Raw genomic sequence first — 9,702 nt, forward strand, 5'->3', positions numbered from 1 at the left:
TTCATTCAACATACTATCCTCAAGGCTTATTCAACTATTTGCATGCCTCACAACTTCATTCCTTCTTGCAGTTGCTCAAATAGCCTATTGTATGTATACACTACAGTTCTCCCTTCCATTCCTCAATTGTATGGTTAGGCAAACTGTGAACACTGCCACCATAAACACCAGTGTGCAAATAGTCATTCATGTCACCACTCTCAGTTCTTCCAAGTGTACACCTAGCAATGGGTCTCAAGATCATATGGCAACACACCTCTAGCTTCCTATGGAACCACCACACTGCCCTCTGGAGTGGCTGTGCCACTCAGCTTCCCAACTAATAGTGAATCAGTCCATCTCTTTTTCCACCATTTCTCCAGCACTTATATCTCTCTGTTAATTTTTAAATAGTTTTTTTCACACATGATACAATCCAACCTAAGTAAAAAAAATCAATGGTTCCTGGTATAATCACATAGCTATGCATTTGACACCATCATCTATATGAGGACATTTCCTTTTCTTCTGCAAAGAATCCCATACCACTACCCCCTATCTCCTACTTACTGACATTTAGTTTAGCCGTATCCCATATTCAATGGAAATATATTACAATGTTACTGTTAACTATGGTTCCAAGAGTAAGGACTTTGCTTTGTTATCTACTTTATCCCTACTTCCCAGGCACATGGTAGGTGCTCAATTTAAATATTTTAAGGGAATTAATGAATGAACAAAACAAAGAAGCAAATGCAGAGCCACAGGGACCAGATAATAATAACTCAGTTTGCTGGAGTTCAGAGACATGCAGGGGAGGAATGGGGGAGAGATGTGTGAGCAGATCTGATTGGGCAGGGCCCTGAAAAACCAATGTAAAATTTTGGACTTCATTGTGCAGGCAATAGTAGCCATTGCTCACTGGGATGAGGGATAGAGGAGGAGGATGTGATTTGGCACCAGCCCAAAGCCCAAAAGTGCCCTTCTCTAACTCTCATTACAAAAAAAGAGAAAAACAAAAAAAAAATCTTATCCACAAATAAAGGAGACATGCAGATATCTCTTTTGGGTTCCTAACTGATGGAGAAATTCAAGTCTGTTAAAGCTCCAGGGCTTGAATTCACTTGCTGATTGATGGAGACCCAGAAAACAAAGAGAAAATGCTTCTATTTCCTATTTCAATCTGTACCACCATCTGCTGCACTGATTCCCATGGCGGCTGCTGTGGCTGGGATGGAAATGAATGGCTCAGGAAGCCAGAGACTCACAGATGCCAGCTGAAGATAGACTTATACCCCTGAGGTCAAGAGGAATCTTCTTCCTGATGGTCTGTCTTTAGCAGCAGTAGGAATTTGCACTTTTGACATTAAAGCCTTGTGTGGGCAAGAATAGATCACTGAATTGACTCCATTGACCTACCCTTTGATCTCACCGTTGTCTCAAAGGCTTCTGTCTGTAAAGTGCTTAATTATTATTGAAGAGAGGATTCCTGATATTCATTCCTGTCCTCTTCAACCTATCCCCACCAGTAGATAGAGTGATCTTATAATGCTGCCTCATCATTCCCCTATTTAAAACTTTTCATTTGGTTCTACATTGTTCTTAGGATAATGAACGTCCTGTGATTATGGTGTTTCTGGCTCAAAACAAATGCATAGAAGTCAATGAAATGTGTATTTCACTGGTTTTCTTACTACACAACATAGTAGTTTGGTAGGGTCCCAGGTGAATGTCTGTGAGCATGGTGCTTTGGCTCAAAAGAAGTACATAGATGTCAATGAAAGACGTGTTTCACTCAGTTTCAAAACTAAGTAACAGAGAAGCTTAGATTACCTATAGGCATGCTTAAGAGGACCTCTGTTGTTGCTCAAATGTTGCCTCAGTTGGGCAAATGTTGCCCAACTCTCCAAGTGAAATCATTACCCTCCCCACTATGTGGGACATAACATCCAGGAGTGAAAGTTTCCCTGATGACATGGGAGATGACTCCCAGGGATGAATCCAGACCTGGCACCATGGGATCAACAATTCCATACTGACCAAAAGGGGGGAAAGAAGTATAATTAATAAGGTATCAGTGTCAGAAAGAGTTCAAATAGAGTTGAGAGCCCACTCTGGAGGTGGCTCTTACACAAGCTTCAGGTAGACCTTGCTACCTATCATAACCTGCGAACCCCCAACCAGAGCCATTCCAGCCAATCCTAAAGAACATGTAGAGCAATATATAAGATTCTACAAGGGTTCCAGGCACTAGAGTAACTTTCCAGAAACCTACAACCTCCAGATGGGTCCCTGGTCCAGATGAGTCCTGAAAACTAGCCCAGCCTCTTCAGAACCTCAGATAGTTCCATCTCCCTACCCCATATTTGTGACAGGGCCCTCCAATAACAAAAATTTAGAATTTCCATAGCCCAAACAACCCCAAAGAGAAGTATAGAAAGATCAAAGGTGATGGTGGAATTATACATAGAAGATAGGACTTAACAGATGAATATGAATGCTGAATCATTAAATTGATATCTCTTTTAGTCTCCAGTATTTTACAGCAGCTAGAAGTAAAAATCTAAAATTGTGAAACTGTAACTCATGTCAAAGTCTGAAATATATTCTACAACTAATTGTGGTGTTGTGCTTTTAAATTTATAGCTTTTTTGTATATATGTTATTGTTCACAAAAAAAAGAAGGAAAAGAAAGTCAAATGTGATGATTTTAAGCCCTCTAGCCTCCTATATTCTGAAGTGGCTAGAAGGAAAAATCAGAAAGGATTGTATGGTAGCCCATGACAAACTCTGGGATCTATTCTGTAACCACTTTTTGAAGAGTGCTTTGAAAACTATTGCTTTTTTTATTTCTTTGCTTTGTATATATGTTATACTATACAATTAAAAAAGTTAAAAAAAAAAAACTAAAAATATAATAGCTTTAGACTCCAAGGCAAATGTGTTGTGGAAATGGTGGTTTGGGCTAAAAGAAAAAAAAGAGCATAGAAGTCAGCTAAACATGTATATTGCTCAGTTTTCCAAACTAAGCAATGTACTAGTTTCACAGAAATCTAGGCAATTGTTCTGTGAAAATGGGGTTTTGGCCCAAAAGAAGTGCATAGAAGTCAATGAAACATGTATTTACTCAGCTTTCAAAACCTAGCAACATACTAGCTTCGCAGATTTCCAGGTGAATATTCTGTAAAAATTGTGTTTTTGAATCAAAATAAGTACATAGGAGTCTATGAAACATGTATTTCACCCAATTTTCAAAACAAAGGAACATACTAGTTTTGCAGAGTTCCAGACAAATTTTCAGTGATAATTGTGTTTTTGGCTCAAAAGAAGTTCACAGAAATTCAATGAAAAATGTATTTTCCTTAGTTTTCAAAACTAAGCAACATACTAATTTCATGGAGTCCCAGATGAATGTTCTGTCAAAATGGTGTTTTTGGCCCAAAAGATGTAATAGGAGTAATTGAAACATGTATTTCACTCAGTATTCAAAACTAAGCAACATACAATTTTCACAAATTGTCAGGTGAATATTCTATAAAAATGGGATTTTGGCTGAAAATAAGTGCATAGAAGTCAATGAAACATGTATTTTACTCAGTATTCCAAACTAAGCAGCATGCTTGTTTTGCAGAATTCTAGGAAAATTTTTAGTACATTACTTAATTTTGTAAACTGAGTGAAATATGTTTCATTGACTTCTATGCATTACTTTGAGCAGAAAACACCATTTTCACAGAACAGTCATACTGACATTTTCAGAAGAGGAAATACAAATGGCTCATGAACATATGGAAAGATCTGCAATCTCACTGGTTATTAGGGAAATGCTAATCAAAACCATAATAAGATATCTCTCACACCTATTAGAAAGGCATTATAAAAAAACAACAACAGCAAACTACTAGTGCTGGATAGGATGAGGAGAAAGAGGTACAACTTATTCATTGTTGGTGACAATGTAAAATTCTGGAAGGCAGTTTGGTGGTTCCTCAGGAAGCTAAGTATAGAATTGCCATATGATCCAGCAATCCTATTAGTAGGTATATATTTGGAGGAACTGAAGGCAAAAACACAGACATTTGCACACTAATGTTTATAATAGCATTATTCATGATTGCCAAGAGATGGAAACAGCCCAAATGCCCATCAACAGATGATTGGCTAAACAAATTGTGGTACATATATATGATGGAATATTATGCATGTATAAGACCAAATAAAGTCAGGAAGCATATAACAATGTGGATGAAACTTGAGGACATTAAACTGAGTGAAATTCGCCAGAAACAAAAAGACAAATGCTGTATGGTCTCACTAATGTGAACTAACATTAATGAGTGAACTTTGAGAGTTTAAGTTAAGAACACAGGTTGTCAGGAGATAGAAAGATGGTAGAGATTGGGCATTTGATGCTGAAGGAGTACAGAATGTTCAACAAGACTGTTTGTAAAGATCCAGAAATGGATAGAACAATATTATCTGATAGTAACACAATGTTGTAAGGATACTGAATGAAGCTGAATATGAGTATGGTTGAGGGAGGAGGGCTGGGGACATGTATGACACCAGAAGGAAAGACAGAGGATAAGGACTGGAATGGTATAACATAGTGATGCCTACAGTGAACCACAATAATGAGTAAATATACGAACATAAGAATGTTTTTTCATGAAGGAGAACAAATGAATGTCAGCATTGCAAGATGTTGAAAACTGGATGATATGGGGGAAATATAATCAATGCAAACTTGCATATATAGTTAACAGTGACATTGTAATATGCTTCTGTTGAATGTAACAAAGACGATGTGCCAAAACTAAATGTCAGTATGTGGGGAACATGGGGGAGGGGAGGGGAATCTTTGTGAAAGAAATGGAAATGTCCTCATATAGAGTGAGGTGGTGAAGTCATGGCTATGTGATTATACTGGGGACCATGGATTTTTTAATAGGTTGGATTGTATGGTGTGTGAATAAAGGTTTAAAAATGAACAGAGAGCTATAAGTGCTGGAGAAAATGTGGAAAGAGAGCTGTACCTATTCACTGTTGGTAGGGAAGTAGAGTGGTGCAGCTGCTCTGGGGGGAAGTGTGATGGCTCCACAGGAAGCTAGGGGTAGATTGCCTTTTGATCCTGAAACCCTGTGGTTTGGTGTACACTCGGAGGACCTGCGAGTGGGACATGAATGGACATTTGCACATGGGTGTTTATGGCAGTGCTTTGCAATGGATGGAGGTGGCCTAAGGATATGTCATCTGAGGAAGGGAAAGAGAAACTGAGGTGTACACACACAACGGACTATTTGAGTGGTTGCAAGAAGGAATGAAGTTGTGAGGCATGCAACTAGGTGAATGAAACTTGAGGACAGTATGTTGAGTGAAATAAGCCAGAAACAGACAAATATATAACACCTCACTAATACGGCTAATTAAAATATGCAAACTCTGAAAATTGAATTCAAGAGCATAGATTATCAGGTGAAAGCCTATTGTGAAGGTTCCTAGACTGTAAGCTCTTACAGCAGTCACATCTATTCTGGAGTTGTAACTTTTATTTCTAAATTCTGAGATGCTGAGCTCTTTGTGTATAACCTGGTCATTCCCTGGAACTTCAGGTATATGTGTGACACTTGAGACTCAGAGCTAGAGTTCTGAAGTATGAAACTCAAGATTACTCCATACAGTAAATATTAAAAACACTGAAAAAAGTGATCAGACTTCAATTAGAGATATGAATGAAGCTGATCTGGGTAAGACTAAGGTAAATCAGAATAAAGGGTAAAGGATGATATTGACTATATTTTAAAACTTCAACTTCTGTGTGAGAGAGACCAAAGGAAGAGATATTTATTTGGTATAAAATTTATATTTTTGGTAGCATACTATCTAACTTGTATGGTCAGTTTATTCAAATGCCACAACTACATGGAAACTTGAATAGGGAGTGAGATCTTACTGGCTTGTTCAGATTGGTGTGGTGCACCAATACATCTGTGTTAGTTAGAGTCAGTTGTCAACTTGGCCAGGTGAGCATACCTAGTTTTGTTGCTGAGGTCATAAACCAATGGTACGTGAACCTCATCTGTTGCTAATTACATCTGCAGTCCGCTAGGAGGCGTGTCTGCTGCAATGAGTGACGTTTGATTTAATTGGCTGGTGCTTAAATGAGAGAACGCAATGTAGCACAGCCTAAGCAGCTCAGCGTTCCTCATCTCAGCACTTGCAGCTCAGTCCAGGCCTTTGGAGATGCAGAAAGAAGTCACCCCGGGGAAAGTTGTTGGAACCCAGGGGCCTGGAAAGAAGACCAGCAGAGACCATCCTGTGCCTTCCACGTAAGAAAGAACCTCCGTGGAAAGTTAGCTGCCTTTCCTTGAAGAACTAACAAAATAAATCCCCTTTTATTAAAAGCCAATCCGTCTCTGGTGTGTTGCATTCCAGCAGCTAGCAAACCAGAACAACATCCCAGAGTAATCTGGGCAGAAGAGTAAGAGGTATTTGCAAAGTTCTCTTGAGGGACTGGGAAAAGCGGTTGAAATATTACACTTCCCCAGCTGGGGAAGACCTGATATTCTCGCAATCCTTGGAGATACCAATTTGATGGGCTAGGCCCTAAATCTTGCAGAAGCCTATTCCCTGCAAAGGAGAAGCTAGCTGTACTTATAATTATGCCTAAGAGTCTTCCCCAGAGATCCTCTTTTGTTGCCCAGATGTGGCCTCTCTCTCTAAGCCAACTAAGCATGTGTAGTCACTGCCCTTCCCCCTACATGGGACATGACTCCCAGGGATGTAAATCTCTGTGGCAACATGGGACCTGACTCCCAGGAATGAGCCTGGCCCTGGCATCGTATGATTGAGAAAACCTTTTTGACAAAAAAGGGGGAAGAGAAATGAGACAAAATAAAGTTTCAGTGGCTGAGAGATTTCAAATCGGGTTGAGAGGCCATTCTTTTTTTTTTTTTTTTTCATGTTCATCATCATGATCATTTCTTAGAACATTTGCATCAATTGAGAAAAAGAAAAAGACAACAGAAAAAATTCATACATACCATACCCCTTATCCCTCCCTTTCATTGATTACTAGCTTGACCTATCCTTTGTGGAGTTAAGTTTCATATGAACAAACCCTAAGATTGTGGACTCAGCTTACTGCTTTGGTTGTCCCTACTGCTTGTGAGAATATCAAGAATTCTTCACTTGGAGAAGTTGAATTTTCCCCCTTTCTCACCATTCCCCCAAAGGGACTTTGCAAATACTTTTTTATTCACTGTTCAAATCACTCTGGGATTTATTGGGGCATCTCTCTGGACAAACCTACAAAATCTTATGCCCTACTCAAGGTTCCATGTACTTATGGTGTTCAGTTAAGCTGTCCACATAAATTATATTAGGAAATGCACTAGTCAAAATATAAATTTTGTAGCAAATAAACATTTTTTGCTTTTGTCTCACACGTAAGTTAAAATTTTAAAATATTGATTACCGTCTATTTTCAACACCCTGCAGTAATGAAATTCCTTTGTTCTTCCTCACGCAAAAACGTTTTTAAATTTGTACATTTAGTCACTATCATTATACACTGTAGGCATTCCTAGATTATACCATCTCAGTCTTTATCGTCTATCTTTCTTTCTGATTTCATTTGTGCCCCCAGCCCTCCTCCCTCTATCATTCTCACATTCAGCCTCACTCAGTGTTCTAACATAATTGTATTACAGTTAGGTAGTATTGTGATAACCATTTCTGAGTTTTTACAATCAGTCCTGTTGCACAATCTGTATCCCTTCAGCTCCAATTACCCAATATCTTACCCTATTTCTATCTCCTAATGGTCTCTGTTACCAATGAAATTCTCCAAGTTTATTCACTAATGTCATTTCATATCAGTGAGACCATACAGTATTTGTCCTTTTGTTTCTGGCTAATCTCACTCAGCATAATGTCCTTAAGGTCTATCCATGTTGTTACATACTTCATAACTTTATTCTGTCTTAAAGCTGCATAATATTCCATCGTGTGTATATTGGAATACACAGCTTGTTTAGCCACTCGTCTGTGGATTGTCATTTTGGCTGTTTCCATCTCTTCGCAATTATAAATAACGCTGCTATAAACATTGGTGTGCAAATGTCCATTTGTGTCCCTACCCTCATGTCCTCTGAATAGATACCTAGCAATGGTATTGCCGGATCATATGGAAATTCTATATTTAGCTTCCTGAGGAACTGCCAAACTGCCTTCCACAGCAGTTGAACCCTTTGACATTCCCACCAACAGTGGGTAAGTGTGCCTCTTTCTCCACATCCTCTCCAGCACTTGTTGTTTTCTGTTTTATTGATAATGGGAGAGGCCATTCTTGAGATTACTCTTATGTAGTATAAAGAGATCCCTTTTCAGTTTTTGGTTTATTAGAATAGTTAGAGGGAAATACCTGAATCTGTTGAACTGTAATCCAAAAGCCTTGATTCTTGAGGATGATTGAGCAATTATAGAGTTTTTAAGGTGTGACTGTGTGATTGAGAAAACCTTGTGACTGACACTCCCTTTATCCAGTGTATGGACAGAAAAGGAAGAAAAAAAAAGACAAAAAATAGATTAAAGGGGGAAAGAGGAGTATGGGATGGTATGCATTGGGTGTTGTTTTTTACTTTCTTTTCGTTTTTATTTTTTTGGAGCAATGAAATTGTTCTAAAAACATTTATGATGATGAATGCACAGCTCTATGACCATACTGTGAACCAATGATTGTAAAATTTGGATGATTATGTGACATGTGAATATATATCTCAATAAAATTGCATCAAAAAAGTAATCACATGTAGTAAACTTGTTTAGAATCTCATCTTAGACCAGCAACTTTGATTTACAAAGTAATTCTAAAAAGGCACAAGTATTTATGAAATCTGATTGACAAGCAGTTAAGAGAGGGAGAGTGGAAATTATGATCCTGAGACATTTTATTTTATATTTCAGTTGCTCTGTGTTGTGTACACGTGAGTACGTGCTTACGTATATATTTCTTTTTTTGGTAGATTTTAGCAATATATCTTCTGTATTAAGAAGTACAACATCACAACATATTCGGATGAATTACATGGTATATGTGCCAGTTTGAAAGTATTATGTACCCTAGAAAAGCCATGTTTTCACTCTGATCCAATCTTGTGGGAGCAGCTGTTTCTTTTAATCATGATTCAATACTGTAAGTTGGAAACTTTTGATTAGATTATCTCCATGGGGATGTGATGCACCCAATTGTGGGTGCGTCATCTTGATTAGATGGAAATGTGACTCCACCCACTCTAGGCAGGCCTTGATTAGATTACTAGAGTCTTTAAAAGGGGAAACACTTTGTAGAAATGACAGAGCCTACAGAAACGACAGGAATGACAGGGCTGATAGAACCTTCAGAGTAGAGCTGACACAGATGCGGACACGTAGATAACAGAGACACAGATGTTTGGAGATGCTTGGAGCCCGCCACCAGAACTTAGGCTGAAGGCAATGGAGTTCAGGAGCAAGGGAGCAGCAGATACCAGCCACATGATTTCCCAACTGACAGAGGTGTTCCTGACCCACGGACCTTTCTTGAATGAAGGTAACCTCTTGTTGGTGCCTTAATTTGGACACTTTGACTTCTTCAGAACTGTAAACTTGTAAACTTATTAAATTCCTTTTTTAAAAGCCATTCCCATTGTGGTGTATAGCATTCTGGTAGCTTACAAACTA

This window comes from Tamandua tetradactyla, chromosome 5 (assembly GCF_023851605.1).
Source record: "Tamandua tetradactyla isolate mTamTet1 chromosome 5, mTamTet1.pri, whole genome shotgun sequence".
NCBI classification, from domain to species: domain Eukaryota; kingdom Metazoa; phylum Chordata; class Mammalia; order Pilosa; family Myrmecophagidae; genus Tamandua; species Tamandua tetradactyla.